The sequence below is a fragment of the Bactrocera tryoni genome, chromosome 4 (assembly GCF_016617805.1).
Source record: "Bactrocera tryoni isolate S06 chromosome 4, CSIRO_BtryS06_freeze2, whole genome shotgun sequence".
Taxonomy (NCBI): domain Eukaryota; kingdom Metazoa; phylum Arthropoda; class Insecta; order Diptera; family Tephritidae; genus Bactrocera; species Bactrocera tryoni.
Genome location: NC_052502.1, coordinates 71,642,057 through 71,660,706, shown reverse-complemented (window position 1 = coordinate 71,660,706; position 18,650 = coordinate 71,642,057). Strand labels below are relative to the sequence as shown.

The following is an 18,650-nucleotide window of genomic DNA, read 5'->3' as shown; positions in this document are numbered from 1 at the left end:
TTGTGAGTAACTTTGAATATATTGAATTAATAATATGACACGTAAAAAGTAGAGTTGCACAAGTGATCAAGAGCTGCATAACTCTTCCCAGTGGTAAAAGGTGACTTGTATGCTGCTGATTGGGAAATAAGTAGAAATTGAATGTGAGGTCATTTGTTAGAATGCTTTCAATAAACTTTCAAATGATGGGGTGGCGGAAGCATCACTGTAGAAAAGCGAAAAGCATATTGTTATACAACAATACGGCGAAATAGGAAACGAGGAAGCGAATGAATGACAACGACGACAACAACGGAAAGGCATTTCTGCACATAAATATTTTTATTTCGTATATTTTCTACTGTCGCGTCTTAATTCTTCCAAGCTACAATTTTATACATAGATTCATGCATGTAAATACATTTTAACATAGCATTTGTACATACACATACAAACACAGGTATGTATGTACATATACATATGTAGATAGGCATCAGAGCGACATCTTTTTTTCTTTTTGTTGTACTACACGTTGAATTGCAGTCGCCGCCACTGTCGTCATTGACGTTGACGTTTCGGGGCTTCACTGTTCGCCAGCCCACCAAACAATCAGTTTATATTTACTTTTCTTGGTTGACTTTCCTGCGCTGCGCATACGTCTGAATGTAGCTGAATAGCTTTACGTGCATTTGTGTGCTTTTCTGCTAAAGCATTGGTAGAGGAACGCTTGCCGGCAAAAAAAGTTCTAAACGCAATTTTTAAGACTACAACTACAAACATTCGTTGCTACTCGTGCATGCGTATACACATTGGATATTTTTAAAATGCTAATGTATAACAAAAAAAGATATATAAATAACTAAATTACAAAAACAATGCGGGCAGTTGTCGCTCACACAAAGCTGCGAAAAAATTCCTCTGTTTTGGGAGCAACTTTGGCTGCTGCTGAAGAGTGTAGGCAGGCCATAGCGATTCGTAGCGGTGGGTGGTGGGTGTGTAGCTATGTACGTTGCTTCCTTAATCAGTTTACTATAAAAGCAAAACCCAAAAAGAATACCGAAATGCCGCACGTCAAGCTAAGCAAACGCACCTCAAAGAAGCTAAGTATGGCAACACAGCAGCGGCAATTTATACACACACACTATTCAATATATCGGAAGATCGAATATATGTAGTATGTATGTATGTATATATACAGTAACTGTGGTCATCTAAATATAAGATTCCTATTTCGAAAGAGACTTCATTTAAAGTTTGTAGATTTACGACATAACTTATGCTGGCGATATTTTTTAAGAAACTGATTTCAGTGAATTTTATTTTTAAGATTCAAGATCCTAATAACTGACTCATCAGTATTGACTAATTGGGGCTAAAAATATAACTCCGAATATCTTGTAGGAGCCAGAGCCGATATTAGCAACTAAAATATACTAAAATCGGATATATAGAATACAGCAGAAAAAAGGAGAGGCTTCCAATAAATATGGAATAAATATAACTTATGTTGTCGATCTTTTGTTATAAGCTGAAACTGAAAAAAAATGATTCATCTATGGAAATGGAATAAATCTAAACATACATAAAAGCTACGTATTTAGTGGAAACGTAAGCTTTAACCGACAGTTCATGGACAGGCTTACTCATAAAGAGTGGTAATAAATAGAATTCAGCCGCTAAAGTCGGCTTTTCAACGAATTTCTGCAGAGGAACAAGATCTGGGAGTCAACACAGAAAGTAGAGAGAAGTGAAAAAAGCTTGAAACACAATTTCGATTACTAAATTTCTAACAAATTTTACTAAATATTACAAGAATATATAAATACAATTTCCATATGGAACACGCTTTAATCTGACATGACTTTCTACAAGAGCTAACAACTCAGACGACAAATATTGACTTGTAGTTTCGTAGTGTAGTTGTTTGAAATATAAGTAACTTCACATGTTTGTTTTGATGGCGCTCTATAACTTCCCTTCGAAATTGTAGACAATGTTTTAATGCACAGCCGGTGCCATTCAACAACAACAATAGCAGCAAAAATACTTAATATTTAGTAGCAAAAGTGGCGACAACGGCATTCTGGGTGAATTACATCATCCAGAAGTTCAATGTTTCTACATGAAATATATACATACATATGTATGTACTATATGTCACCAGCATTAATACACATGCAAATAAAAAACTAAGCTACCATAAATACATACATATGTATATTTATCTTATTTAAAAAGAATATGCAAAATAGGTAAAAGTAGATACTTATGTAAGCACAAAGCTTAAAAAATCCAACTGTATTTCTAGAAACTTCCCTAAACGCTATGGGAATAACCATTACATTTACTGCATATATGTATGTATGTATGCCATTAAAATGCTATTACTAATCCAATTATTGTTCCAGGCATGCACAAATAATCAACTAGCTTAAAATTGAATTAATAAAACATTATATCTAATAATTACTGCCTTATTATTAATCACTTAAGAGCTGCGGTTAGCAGCACTCGGCAAGAAACAATTCACACCAGAGATAAATCAAAGAAAAATAACGTCAAACAACTGTCATAAATGCAAAACGAACCGAGTCAAATATATACAAATAAACGAACCCGCACGCAGCTACATATCCGTATATGAGATGCATGTACATATGTATGTATTCGCGACACTTCAGCGAATCAAACATCGATGACTGACTGCGGGAAATACTATATGGATCCAGATTTGTATGAAACAGAGGAATTAAAATAAATAAATACCAATGCAAATATACATATGTAGGTATGTATGTACATATGTATATGTGTGCATTTAACAAAAAATGGGTGTAAGGAAAATTGCCAGTCACCACATTTGTGTGTACTCGTACAATACTTCCGAAGAAAAGAAAGAAGCGACGATAAATTCGAATACAATGCGAATTCAGTTAGATATAACAAGACAAAAGTATCTACATTAAAATTTAATAAAAAAATTTAATTAAAAATAATAAAACAAAATGTAAAGTAAAAACAAAATAATAAAGAAAATTATAGTTAAAAAAAAATTAATAACAAGAATAAAAAAAAATAAAATTTTAAATAATAAAAACAAATAAAAAATAAATTCATGATATTACAAACCATGGATACACATGCTTTGAGTTCTTATAAAAAACGCGTTTATTATCAAATTAAACATCGGGAGAGTATCTGAAAAGTGTCAGTACGTATGTATAATATAGAAGTACACATGCACACATCATATGAACTTATACTCATGTACTATATGTAGATATGTATGTAAACCGCATTTGCATTAATTTAAATTTCCCTCTTCACATTCTTCCTATAAAAGAGAACCGTGAAGTTAATTGCACAAAATACTAGATCATACATATATAAAGAATCAACTATAGTAAACTGGTATATGATTTAAATGTCTGACAGAATTTTCGGCAATTTTTTAAATGTACATTCATGTGTGTGTGTACACTATCGAAAGGAAAACCGAAGAAAATAAATTCTTTATAAAAACGTTTAGAATACTACATTCATTCATATCCCGAAAAATTAAGTGAAAAAATAAAAAGAAATGAAAATATCGTCTTTTTATACTTTTTTTTTTTTTATTGAACGCTACTGTACAAATAAAATGTGCGCACGAGTTTCAATGCGAATGCAAATACACAAAAATACGAGTACTACGAGTACTCATGCTTCGACTCGTTATTATAGCAGCGCTATTATATGTTTATTATGAAATGTCTCTCATATGATATACATATATACATACATACATACGTAGCGTGTTGCTTAGTTCGTGGGGCGGTGCAGTGACGTAGGCGGCAAATATGATGCACATGAAAATTTAGATAAAGTTACAGTATACATACCTACTTTTACGTATAAAATGCTGTATAGCCATAATGAACGCCTGGGTATGTGATGACACATTTAGCGTACGCGTTGCAGAAAAAATATGTATCTGCATAAACATTTTTTTTACAAATAACCGATCAACTATGACAGAATGAATACGTACATTCTTATACTATAAAATCATGTAAGATTTGTTTGTAGTATGAGACAAGCTGCTTTAAGGGCGGACACACATTACAACGCAAACTATTTCAAACAATATTTTAAAACATTAATTAAAAGAGAAAATATGAAAATTTAAGCATTAAAAATTACTCAAAAAGAATGAGACTACTTCGTTAAATAAAATTTTTTATATGGCAAAAATTCAAAGAAAACATGCAACAATTTTAATTTCGGCTGCAACGACAATAATATCCTTCCCAAGTGAGTTTCTTAAAGCATAAAAGACAACAATAAAATATCTACCTTAATTCTGCTCAGTTATCGGTCCGATCAGTCAGTTTGTATAGCAGCTAAGTGCAATAGAAGTTCGATCTACACAATATGTACGGAGACTGTGGTATTGTCTTAGAGAATATTCTAAGATAATAAGCAGATTTCATGACAAATAAAAAAATTTTCAATACAAAAACTTTATTTTGATCGGTCAGTTTGTGACAGCATTATGCTATAGTAGTCCGATATCGGCGATATTCCGACACATGAACAGATTCTTCGGGAGAAAAAATACATGTGCAAAATTTCAGATCAATATCTCAAAAATTGAGGGACTAGTTAGTGTATATATAAACGGAAGCTTTCTAAATTTCTATTTACATACATACATATGTACATATTTAATGTTCATTGGTAGCTATTACTTTGTATAGAATTTTTGTATAATGCATCCTACACGCATACTATATTTGTATGTATTTACATACGCGATTATGAAAAAAATGCTCTCACTATGCATGATTCACTATGCCAATGTTAAAAATATTATTTAATAAAGCCTTAATATTTTAATATTGTCAAAAAAAGTTGACAGCACCTAAAGCAGACCTGGCCAAATAAAAGCTAAACACCTTTAAGTCATTAATTTTTAAAAACGTTCAAATGCTTAATTTCTAAATATTCTGCATTAAATTACACACACTCACATTAAAATAGTCAAAGTTTGATTGCTGTTTCACCGTCTCGTTAAATGCTCAGTAAAGTCTCCGCTTCCTCTCTATTTGGCCTACTACACTTTTGCTCCTACTCGCTTTTCAAACAGTCATTTACACACACAAGCACTCCCACTGATTCGACGCTCTGACTGCCGCTGCCTCCACTTTTGTTGTGTGTTTCACACAACTTAAAAGCACGCGTGTATTCGGTTTTCGTACACTGCTACTGCTGATGACACTGCTCTCCACAATACGATTGGTGTCGTATGTGTTGTGTTGTGCTCACAAGTAGCGGTTACTCGGTATGCGGTCAATGAGTTTGCAATCGGATAGTTACGAATTCGTATCGCTGATATTCGCTTGCACTTGTCCGTTTCGTTTGTTAAACTGTATATAATTCATGTAAATTGTTGCTATGATTGTCTGAATATATATGTATGTATGTATATTACATTTAGAAATAGTATCTTTTCATATTTAATTTCTGTAGTCAGCCGAAACGTGTGTGTATTTCTAATAAGCAATTTGCAATAGTTTGTAATTAGAGGTGCCTTTGTTTTTGTATCGTTTTATCTGTTTGTTTTTTCCGACAGCGCACAAATAAATGCCAGTCGCTGTAGCTAATTGCTTTAAATATTTTATTGCGGTTTTTATATACAATATAGGTAAGTTTTTTGTTTTTATTTTGTGGCTGCATGTATTTTTACAACTTTCAAAGCGATTTTCGTTTTCTATTTCGATGTTTGCAAAAATACACATACACGCACAGACACCAAGTCACTTTTTGCACTGCAAATTTCTTTTAATTTGTACGCAGACTTGCTGTCTTGCTCGCTTTCACAGCGCCGCTGTCAACTACGGGTAGCGCTGCCAAAGCTTTTTCGCTGCGTTTTGACAAACACCAATGTGGGTGGAAAATTTTCACAGATTTCTTTCGTTTTTTCTGTTCAATTATGCCAAAATACTTAATTAATATTCACAAACTTTTTGCAATTTACTTCCACTGCGGAGGCACAAACAATAATAAGTACATATACAACAACGACAAAATGTTTCACAGGAATATTTATTGCAAATCATACAACTTTAGCAGAGCACTGGATGCACTTTATATGCGAAAAATATTAAATTATAATTTGTTGTAGACATTAAACAATGAGAAAAAAACGCGCTACATACACTCGTGTAGTCAGCGAAAATATCATCCGTCTGGTTGAAAGGCACAAAACAAATTACGTTGCGGTCGCGAATTATGCCAGCAACAGCGGCAGCATCGAACGACGGCGCAGATGCCGGAGCCGATGCCAATAAACGTCGACGTCAGCGCTCTTACTGACGTTGACTTCTTGCTGATAGGGTGGGGTGTTATGAGGCGATAGCTACAATAATCACAGTTCGAAAGAGTAATGAGATAGCGGCAAATACAACAAACAAATAAACTACATGCTCACACTCATACAACAGTAGTAAAATAATAACAACAACCACACGAGCAACAGCTTTGTACCAGTCACCGCAAGAACAACAAAGAGGTATAACACGTTACTTGCTGTTCGGGTAAACTAATAATATATTAAATTCAAGCATACGAGTATATGAATGTTTGTGTACACACATGTATATACATATGTAACAGTATGCTAAAAACAAAAATAACAACGGAGCAACCAATTGAAATACCCATACAATACAAGATCGTGTATATAGCAGCGATAGCAACAATGCATTGCATTACGTTGCGGAGAGTGTGTCACCAAAAAATGTGCTATTCCCGGTTTGGGCAGCCGAAGCGGCGAACTGAGACAACACAACTACGTTGATAGTAAAATGTACTCAATGCATATCAGCTCTTTAGCGCTCTCTCACTGCAATTTAGACATGTGTATGCACAGTAAAGCGTAATTAAGAGTGAGTGTGAGCTCTCATTTTTATAAAAAATTAAAAAAATATACAAATGCCAACAAAAACAGCCTTAAAAGCATAAAAATTTATTTAATTTGCATTAAGTAAAACCTGAGTCGACTCAATTCGGCTTAGCCGTAGAAAGCATTCGGTAAATTTCGTTTCATATCGCGAAATGCTTTACAAATTTGCTCAAATCATCAAATAAAAAAGTAAACAACAAAGAAATGTAAATGCCTATGTGCGTACGTATATTTAAAACATATATGTATGTATGTACATACATATGTATGCAGTGACTCTCACAAAATGCTTTTTGAATTTAGAGTGGCCATGTTAATAGAATTCTTACTTAAAAAAATCATTTATGTATATGCGGCAAGCTTCCATTTGAATGGCTTTCAAATCATAGCCAGCTTAGAAAGGGCCAATATCTTGAAATTTCCGAAGTTTATTTTCAATAAAAAATATGGAAAAATTTTTGGATGTTTTTTCAATAATTTTTTTAATGCATCATTTGCAAACCCTATGCATAGATGCCATTTCTGATGATAAATATATATAAAAAATTAATATTTCTTATAAATACTTGGCACCTCTCCTTTCTGTTTGCTTAATTTGACCTCTTGTGTACACAAATGCGCACTCGCTCTCCTTGTACAACAATAACGAAAGAAAAACAATATACAATACAAAAATGTTATCGGCCACTGAATTTGCCTCTATTCATACTCATATTGCCTCGTCTAGGGTTTTTTCTTTGCCTTTTGGCTATCGCTGTCATACTCACTGCCCGCAAAAGTCTGGTCAGTTATTTGTTGTCTCGTGTATAATAAGTATGTATGTGTTCGTGTGGTTGATATTTAATTTAATAAGTATTAGTTTGTTCTGCTGGTGTTAAGTCAGCTACTCAAAATGATGAAGTGTAAATTAATTGAATATGTATGTATGAGTGCATTTAAATGAGCAGAAAATGGTTGGTTAGTGGACTGGGGAATAACGACCAAATTCACTTAAGTACAAATACAACCATCTGATATATACATACATACATACATATGTATGTACTTAGCAAAAAAGTGTATAGAAGAAATATCTAAATTGTTGTGGTATCTAAGTGCGTGTATGTATATATGCAAATATACGATCTCTTTTGTTGTTGCTCAAGCTGGTTGACAATTTAGAATTTTAAAGAATGATCCTATGTAAATACATATATACACATACCTAAAAGTAGATATTTATATACATATACATATGTATAAATATGTATGTATGTATAAAGTGGCAATGACTGTAGCCATCAGAGTGACAGCAGGCGTGTTTAACAGGCGCGTGCTCAATGGTCGGCTGAGATATTTGCAACAACAAATGACTGCTGTGACTTTTGAAAGCAAAACAACAAAAAACAATAATTGGGCATTTATAGAATCGAACGCGCAGCGCATATAAAACGAAGAAAATTAAAAACAGTAGCAAAATGTTAAACTATTCGGCGAAACCGTGGTGAATGTACTTGAAAACGTTGATTTAGGTGACATAAAATCAACGAACCGTTAGATTTTTTATCCACAGTATCGAAAAAGCCTTGGGAATTTTGTACAAGTGTATACTTACATACACCATATACTTATAAAATAAGCAACTCATAAGTGCTTCTCAATGAGAGGAGTAAGAAAAAGTTTCTAAACTATAAAATTTCTTGTCATTCCGACCACACGCTCTTCATTAGCTTCTAGAACATTGTTGGCTGTTCACCTGCAGCGAAAATGCACATGTGCTTCGTTTTTATAGAATAGTGTCTGATGGCCCACCTCGACGGAGCAACAGAAGCACGAAATCGTGTGCGCTCTTTAGTTTAACTGCTAAACTTGATTATTTAATTTAAATAAATCATAATTTTTTTGGAGAAGCAAAGTTTCCGTATGACCACTCACAAGTTAATTAACGCCGTCACGCCCCACAAACTAACTGATTTTAACCAAAAGAAAATAATACATACGGATGTGTTTATGTACTGTGCCATATGGTTGGCAAAATGTACATACATACATATGTATGTACATATGTAGCTGTAGCAAAAGTATTTTATTAGAAGAATGTATGTATCTTAATATATACAAACGCAGATAAATATACATACATATGTATATGGTTATACATACATAGTTGTAGATATGTACATGTGTCTAGATTTTTGACTGATGAAAATTTGTTTGTTTGTTACGTTAGGAAAAATGTGCTTTTTGTTTATATAACAATTCGCACGGCTGAGAAGCGGAAGAGTACGAATAAAAATGACATGTACTTGTGCAATAAAGAGCACTAATGTTTAATGACACAAAGTAGAAGAGCAAGAAGTGAGTTGCAAAATGCAAAAAAGATAACAAATACCTTTGTATGTACCTATGTACATACATACATATGTACGTACAAATGTCAGTATGATTAGATTAATTTAAAAAATTATCAAAAATTTATAAAATGAAATGAAATGTAGTACAAATTTTAATTTGGAGAACACAATTTATAATAACAAATGTTTTATAAGTTTAAGTTGGCAACCCAGATACTACTATCTCTTTAACTGATTACTAGACACGCTTTTGCAATTGAAACGATTTCCTTGTACGTGCATACATATGTATATACTATGAATAAACACATGTGTAAGTACAATTTTTTTCACTGAGTGCTGTCAATAACAGAGGCAGGGCTACCGTTTTATTTGTTCTTTTAACAATTTTAAGTGGACAACCCTAATACCGTGGGTTATAAAATTGTCATACTTTTTCATATAAAAACAGTATTTATAAAAAAAAGTAACTGAAATCTTAAAAAAATGATATGGTTTAAAAACTACAGTAATAAAAAAATAGACTTATTTAAAAGTAGCAATAGTAAAAAATTAAATAAAATTGAACACCCTTTCTCACCAACACTCAAATAACGAAAAATTAAGTGCGTGTATGTTTGCTTTGCATGCGCTCAATACTTCAGTGCTCTTACACACACAACGCCTCTCTTCTTTTGGAATGTCTTTCTAACAACATCACAGTTGTCTCGTTTTTGCGTACTTTTGTTTACGCCAAAGCCTGTTCCGGCCGGTTTTTGTTGACATATTTTTAACAAAAGTCAAAATACAAACAAACAAACAACGCGATACTGTTAGTACGCGAGTATTTATATACAGCAGAGCGCGAGAGAGTAACAACAAGCAACACTTGAGAACAGCAATAATAACACAACGAAATTGTGTACCGCTGTTATATACTAAACTGTTGTTGTGTGGTTTTGCTTGGTCTGGTGATTTGTTTATTTTCACACTTTTTCACCTATCTGCTTTGTTGTGCTTTCGTTAGTGCTGCTTCTTGAATTTTTAAATATACTATAAGTGTATTGTATTGTACTGACACACATGCGAGGCATATACATACATATGTACATAGTTTTTTGTTATTTTTATTTAAATGCTGTTTAAAAAATGCCTGCGAGTGAGCGAGTGAATGGATGAGCGAACGCGGTTGAGAATGCAATCGTGGCCTTTTAGGGCAACGCGTTGGTATCGTGTTTTTTGTTTTTGTTTTGTTTAATTTACACTTTTTTCATTACCGAACGGGCGATTCCATTAGAATACCTGAAGAAATTGCGGTGTCGTAAGCAAAACGGATATAGTGTGCTGGCTTAGGTGTGGAGATAAGAATATTTATTGGACATTTTTATTGCGTATTTAAATAATTCTTTGCATTAAATGTGCATTTCGCATTTAAAGAGCAAAGAAAGTGAACAAATCAAGTATGAAATGGGGAGGAGAAGGGTTACAGTTCAGCATGTTTAGTAGACGACAAAGGTGATCTGAGAATTGTTGTTGTGAAATCTATTGAACACAAGCAAAGGAGAAGCCATTCTAAAATATACAGAAATAAATCCCCGCACTCCTTGGCAGAAGCATATGTACATATGTATGTATAAGCATACCTTTGTCTAAATAGTTTTGTTAGCTGTCAAAGCAGCTATAGCAAGCCAACGAATGCTTCGCACGCAACAACAAAGAACACAAAAAAAAATAATAATCTTGTTGCTCTTGTTTTTACAGTTGTTCCCCATTATACATAAAATAACAAAAAGTCAGAATGTAGGAACCAGCTATGGACATACACGAGTACACAATTGACGAATACGAATATTTCGCGAGGAAAAAGTTCGAAACACAACAAAAAATATGTAGGACAAATGCGATGAGAAAACTAAATAAACCAGACAGACGCCAAAAAACGACAAAACAAGTTGTAAATCAAGAGAGTGAAGAAGAGTACGCCGCAGAATTCGGTAAAAAAAAAGGCAAATACGGAAGAGCGTGTGCGCGTAGAACAGTTTGAGAGAAGCGAAAGCTTTATAAAAGGTGTAAAAAACGTCAAGAACAAAAATAAACATACACAAAAAATGTGAGCGAAATCGCATTATATACAAATTTATAAAAAAGAGAGCGCAATCTAACAAAATGAGAACCACGTTGTAAACACTTAAGAGAGAGCGCACACACTGCATATACATATGTACACATTTATAAAAAGAGAGCGCATCGCAGCCTATATGACATTAAGAGAGAGCTCATCGCTGCATATCTAAATATCTAAAGAGAGCTCGTACACTGCATACCGATATATGTACATATGTATGTAAAAAGAGGGATACATTAACTAGCTAGGTGACACAAAAACTAGCTTTTTATTGGACAAACATTACTGTCAACAAAAGTGGATGCGACGTTGCGGGGTGGTAAGATTTTGAAAACGTGACATCAACAAACAAGCATTGAGCGAGCTAGCTGAAGTTTGTTTTCTTTCTTTGTTGTGTTTGCTGCGCTTGAAATGGATGAACAGGTGTAGTAGTGCTTATAGTGGCTGATTCAAAGAAAAAACAAAAAAAATTCAAAAAAGAAATTAAAAATAAAAAAAACGTATTAAAATTGCTAATAGAACTGTTATGGTAGGAGTGTTAAAAAAATAATGCGCAATCAATTTTTTTCATGTATGAGCCTTATTAATGAAGACACTAAATAAAAAAAAAACTCACAAACGTTACTTAACAGTCTGCTAAGGTAGTGCGCTTATACTGCCACTAATTTATCTGCAAAAACTTTGTTAAATTGTAGGTTTTTTAATGAGAAAAATGTGAAGCATATTATTATTATTAAATTTTAAATAGCAAAATGTGATTAAAGGGGTATTCTGGTTTAAAAGACCGAATTTTAGGTATTTTTTTGACGCGATAAAAAAAAATCAAAAATTATTTTGATTATCCATTTTTTTACATGCTTTTTATTGATATTTTAAGAATACAAAATTTATGCAAAATCCGTGAAGAGTAAAAGTGTAGTTATCGCAGTACAAAACGTTTTCGAAAAAAAAAAAATTTTTTTTTTACAAAATGGTGGAGGTTTGAAAAAAAAGTTTCGTATTTCTATTTTTTTTTTGTGGTTCGGAATTTTTTAATAATAAAAAAAAAAAAATCTTTCGAAAGCTCTTCGTAGTGCGATACTATAATGTATAAGAAAGCTCTGTGTAAAATTTCATGTGAATCGGTTAAGTAGAACTTGAGATAATGCACACCGTTTCTAGAAAAGTAGTTATGAGAAAAACGAGTTTAAAGTTTAAGAACTAGTCGCGCGCAGTCGGAGTTGGAGTCACAAAATGAGCTGTAACTCGGAAAATAATTTGAATTTCGAAAATGGACATTTTCTTGAAGGGTTATACTATAAAAATATGCAAAAATAAAATCGATTTTTTCGTAATTCTAAACCAGAATACCCCCTTAAGTAAGCCTGTTTAAATTATATATGTATGTACATACATATATGCACCATCTGAACCATATGTACATATGTATGTATGTATATTCGTTGTCTTGGACAATAAAATAAGCTGAATTTCATGAAGATATCTTGTAAAATGAAAAAGTTTTTACACAAGGAATTTATTTTTAGCGATCAATTTGTATGATAGCTATACATTATAGTGGTCAAATATGGGCAGTTCCGACATATCTACAGCTACTTGGGAGCAAAGGACAGACATATGCAAAATTTGAAATCATTATTACAAAAACTTAGAGACTAGTTTGCGTATATACGCCGGCATTTCCTGCTGGGTGTAACAGACTTCGTAGGCAACTCAATTCACCCTATCCAGGGTACAAATACTATTGAATACTTCAACTTTATATCCACGTGACTGCACTGCTACATACAATGTTCTGCATCGTTAATGCATTTCTTTACACATAAAGTTTAGTTTATAAGCTGCTTTTATTTGCTTTAAACGCATGTTGATAAAATTAAATATAATTTTCTCATTACTTACTAACGCATTTTATAATATTTCTAACAAAGTAGTGTTAACTACTTGTGTCTACGGTGGCTACGCTCGCCACCCTTGTGAAATCACAATAAATTACGTAGAATTAGCGCCGGTGTCTTCACTTTTATTTGCATAATTTATTTGTTGTGTGTGAGCTTTTTTTGTTGCCAACTTTTTGATTGCTTTGCTAAATAGATAAGATTGCTCGTAGCCAATTAGATATGCATATTTTCAGAAATTTCAGTTGCGATTTATGTATATCAAATGAGGAAAAATACACTAGAGACAAAAATACAGCTATGGTCAAAATAATAGCAACAAAAGGTTTGTTCGTATTTGGCGGAAGAATAAATATAGTAAAACATAAAGATATATGTACATATGTATATGTATGTACATACTTATGTATACATATATCGTTGATTTCATCAAAATTCAATTATTGTTGCATTAAATGTAGGAAAATGTTAAAAAATATTAAAAAAAAAAATATTATTGTATAAATTAAAAATTTTATTAGATAAATTTGTTTATAGATATTATCAAAATCATAATTTAACATGTCTTTGTTCGCAACTGCAATTCTTTAATTTGATTTCATTGTAAAAAAATGTACAAAATATAACTGGATCACAAATAATTTATTTATATTTTTATAAATAATATTAATAATATATAAAAATATTATTTATATTTATTTGACAAAAATTATTGAAGACTAAAAATTTTATTAAATTTTGTTTGTAATAGTTTTTATACTAAGTTTTATAATTAATTTTTTATTTACATTTTTGTTATTTTATTTTTTTTTTTTACAAAAAGTATATTTCTTTTGTACAAATTTTGTTATAGCAAAAAATAACTTATTTCCTTTTATTTTTTTTTAATATAACTCGTCGAATTAATTTAATTTTTTAACAAAAATTAAAAAAAAATTGTTTATAGAATTATTAGTTTGTTATTATTATTTCTTAACTAATATATTAAATTATATTATTTTATAGCTCTTCCGATCTTAATTATATAAAAATAATTTTTTTTTGATCTCCTCGTTAATTATTTTTGGCTTGATTTTCAAAAGATTACAATTTTCTGAAAATAAATGCTATTATTTTAACCAAAGCTGTAGGTAACAACTAGTATGTTAAAGTATTTAATTATTTTTTGTTGTGAAACAAATCAGACTAGTTATAAAAACTAATAACTCACTACTCCAAAGTAAATGATAATCAAAATAATAATAGAAATTTGTGGTGTGTCTAAGCACCATATAAGTCATAGTTAAAAATGTATCGATACATTTCAAAAAATCGTACATATTGTTACGAAAGTACGAAATAAAGAAAGTATAATTTTATTTGATTAATTTGTTTAATATTAATTTTTATATTAAACCTTAATGGCAAAAATTTCTCGAAATATTAAAAAATATTCAAATGAGAAGGAATTGAAACAAGTTGAGCCACAAACGGTGATATAATTACTACAAACTTGAAGATTATATAAAGAAGGCTATGTGAGACCTTCAATAACTCATTGACCCATATCATACCAATAAAATGATCGACAAACATGCACTAACTAGTGGCGCGTGAGTAAGTATTTGAAAGGAAAATGCAAAAGTAAACGAACTATACCGATTACTTATACCAACTATTGCAGCAATAACCTTCGGTTTGTTTTTCTTTAGTTAGACTAAAAACAAAAAAAAAATATATACATATATATACTAAAATGCTAAAAACCCAAATACAAGATTATAGCTACACGTATGTACAAACGCATGTATCCTCCAAAAACAATTACACACGCCGCGATAGACGCTAATCTCCAACGCCAACGCAGATTAGAAAAGTTGACAGCAAAAATACAAAAAGTGAAGAAAGACAACAAGAAAAGAAAAAACGGAAGCAACGCTATTTAGCACACTACCACTAACAGAATCACACCGAAACTGTTGTTGCTACCAACAAAACTACTCAAGTAAACTACACGTGAGCACATTTTGATATATGAAGCGTCCAAATAAATTTAGGCAACTAGTGCGGCAGGAGCGTGCGTCATTTTAAACAAATAAAGCATTGAAGCCAAAATTCGTGATAAAATAATATCAAGAAAATGGCGTCAAAAATGTGTGGAAATAACAAATTATACAAATATTTAACATGTGACCAATAAAAAAACTAAAACAATAAAAAAAAATGAAAAAAGTAAGTGGAAAAAGAGGGCGTACGGACCACAAGCGCAACAGGCGAAAAAGTTGATAAAAGCCAAAGCCGAGCAGCGAAAAATAGCGGTGCATACACGGTATAGTATTGAACCGAGCACTGACATCAATTGTATATACATATATGTATACGGATGTACATACGTGTATGTAAGTACTCAAGTACGTATGATATAAAAGAAAACGATATTTAGTGCTTAGTAGCCACCAGTGCGTATGAGTAACATACATATACAATGTTCGTTTTTTATACCCTGAATTGCGTATAGTAAGTTTGCCATGAAGTTTCTAACATCTAGATGTAAACGTCGGGAATCCTATAAGATTTTTATACAAACGATCAGCGCCAAGAGTCGAGTCAATTTAGCTGTGTCCTTTTGTCTGTATGTCCGTTTATATATGCATATGTGAATTAGTCCCTCAGCTATTGGTATATCGAACTTAAATTTTGCACACGTACTTTTCTCCCCAAGAAGCTGCTCATTTGTTGGTACAGCCGATATCGGATCACTACAGGATGTAGCTACCTTACAAACTGAACAATCAAAATCAGGTCCATGTGCGGAAAACTTTTTTTATTTTACGAGTTTTCTTTATGAAATTCGGTCTGGATTATTGTTTTGGGCAGCACTACAATCTCCGAAAAAATTGTTCGAATCAGTTAGCTGCCATACAAACTTACCAATCAAAATCAAGATAAAGATTTTTTATACCCCTTTATGCCATAAGAAATGCACTCGTGAAGGGTATAATAGCTTCGGTGCAGCCGTAGTTAAACTTTTGTCTTGATTGTTTTGCGCTGACTTCGTTTCTAATTTTATATTAAAAGCACGCGAAAGTGAAAAGTGTCGATTATTATCAAAATACGCTAATCAAACAGGAAGAAAGCAATTTTATTTGATTAATTGTGTAGAGCTTTTGATATTTTCAAAAGCTTTTGCAAACACGTGCTTATAAACAAAGTTGTTTTGTACTTTTTTGCGATTTTTATTTGTATTTTTTGTTTTCAAACATTATTTACGTAAATATTTTGTATGTGTTTCGCGTGAAGCGGCTGTATATGTACATGTGTTTGAATGTATATTTGCTTTTCTTAGGACAGAACACGCAATGCCAAACTATCTCAAGCACCCTTAAAACTATTTTTAGTGCGTTTAGCGGGAGAATACAGAAAAGAAGCGGTTGACGCACAATGTGTACCTGTTTCGGGAGGTAGTCAAGCAGACTGCCAGCAAGTTGGACAAAAGAGCCAAACATTCAAAGATTTCTTTAAAACAATTTAAAAATCAAGCGTTTAACGCTAAATATAAATCAATGCGATGAAAAGGTAAGTAATTTTCAAAAAAAAAAATGCTGCAAAGAGATTACAACCACACATAAGTTTTTCATATCGGCTGTGGCGGAGAGCAAAACATATATTATCTATACATATTTCTACAAGTAGAATATGAAAAAATAAATAAATAGTTTTTGTATGCGTAATTGTGCTGGTATTTATGTATAACATTTCTATTTAAAATACACTCACTTGTTGTTTGTGCAAAGTGTGTTTGCGTTTGACCGCGATAACCAATGTAAGTACATGTGTACGTCTAATATTAGCTAATACCTCATTAGGTCGGCACTTTGTAGTCTCTAAAGGCAGCTTATTCAACTTTAATGTTATTAGCGTTTCCCTATAACTAACACCTTTCTGCGAAAACCACAGCGAAGAGAGCCTGCACTTTGTATTAAACTTTTTGCTAAACTTTTGCAAAGCTAGTGCAAAAAAGCTGGATTTGGTAAGAAATACAACAGAAGACAATAAGCGTGCAAAATCATACAATGCAAACAAGTGCGTTGCGATAAGCGAAAATCGTATGACCGCAGACAGTATAAAGGATTTGTAAAGCAAAAATGCGAAATAGTGTTTATAGTATTTATAGCAAGAAAAAACGTAAACTTCGGCTGCAACGAAGCTATAATACCCTACACATATGCACGTCTTATAGCATAAAAGGGTATAAAAAGGTCTTTATCCAGATTTGTTTGCGATCAGTTTATTTAACAACAACATAATTTGTGACAAAAAAGCACCCGGAAATCGTAATTAAATTTCTCTGGTAAATGATATTACAAAAAAATATATTTTGCTAAGTTGGTAGGACTGTCCTAATTTTCATGCCAAATATGAGCATTGGTTAACAGTTTGTTTACAGCAGCTGCTTAACTCGGTACACCTCAGTAGTGAGTTACGATTTTTCCAATGGATAAAAATATCGAACATAGAAGTTGGCCCACATTTTGTATTTCTAACCAAATATTCGTTGCGAATTTTGGAAAAAAAACTCAAGTTGATTCAAAAACACAAGCCTGCGTTTGGTACAAGCCTTCAAAGACAGTCGAGAGATTGTTGAAGATTCGTTCTGGACGACCTTCTACCTATTCAACTGATAAAAATATTAAAAACGTGAAGGATATGGTGCTTGAAAATCACCAGGCAAGTGTTAGAGAGATGGCAAGAGAGTTCGACATCTCTCGCGAGTCCGTTCGAATGATTTTTCTGATATTTTGTGTATGAAACGTTCGACTCGTCCCGTTAAAGTCGATTTTTTTCCAAAAAGAAGAAATACCGTAAACTGGTCTCTTTGGACATGCTTGATCGTGCGAATTCCGATCTCACATTCATGGAGAGTATTATAACTGCCGATGAGACATGGGTTTACGAGTCTGACTGTTTGCTTGTCGGCAATCTTTGGAATGGAAGCCGTTTTCAACCGATCGAAGAGATAAAACAAAATTTGCCGAAGGCCGTCCCAAGTGTTGATGAAAGTGTGGAAATGAGTGTTTGGAGTGGAAAAATTGTTGGCATAAGTGTATTACGAACATACTCTGAAGGCGATAAAATAAATATTGTTGAAATATTAAATATTTTGCGTTTTATTTACAATTTCCGGGTACTTTTTTGTCACAATGTATGTACATAAAAAGTTTCCTTCTGGGTATTCAGTGTATAATTATGAGCTTGCACGGGGAATTGAATATATGAAACGCAGAGCACGAATTATGTATATATGTATATACATATGCATGTACGTATGTATGTACATCCATATCTACTAAATGAACAAGCATTTTTTTTTTGTTTTTAAAGTAAATTTGAATTACTTACTGACACTAATT

At 32.4% G+C, this 18,650-nt stretch overlaps 1 protein-coding gene across 2 annotated transcripts in view; it reads right to left on the bottom strand.

Moving 5' to 3' along the window:
- LOC120776082 (putative mediator of RNA polymerase II transcription subunit 26) overlaps window positions 1-18,650 on the bottom strand; it is a 64,339-nt gene that overhangs the window by 36,859 nt on the left and 8,830 nt on the right. The window contains exon 1 of one of the 2 annotated variants that reach the window (XM_040106556.1): window positions 4,992-5,669. The exons of the other annotated variant lie outside the window; for it this stretch is intronic. The gene's annotated coding sequence lies outside the window, so the exon portion shown is untranslated. Of the gene's footprint in view, window positions 1-4,991; window positions 5,670-18,650 lie in introns of those variants that run through there. 2 annotated transcript variants of the gene reach the window in all.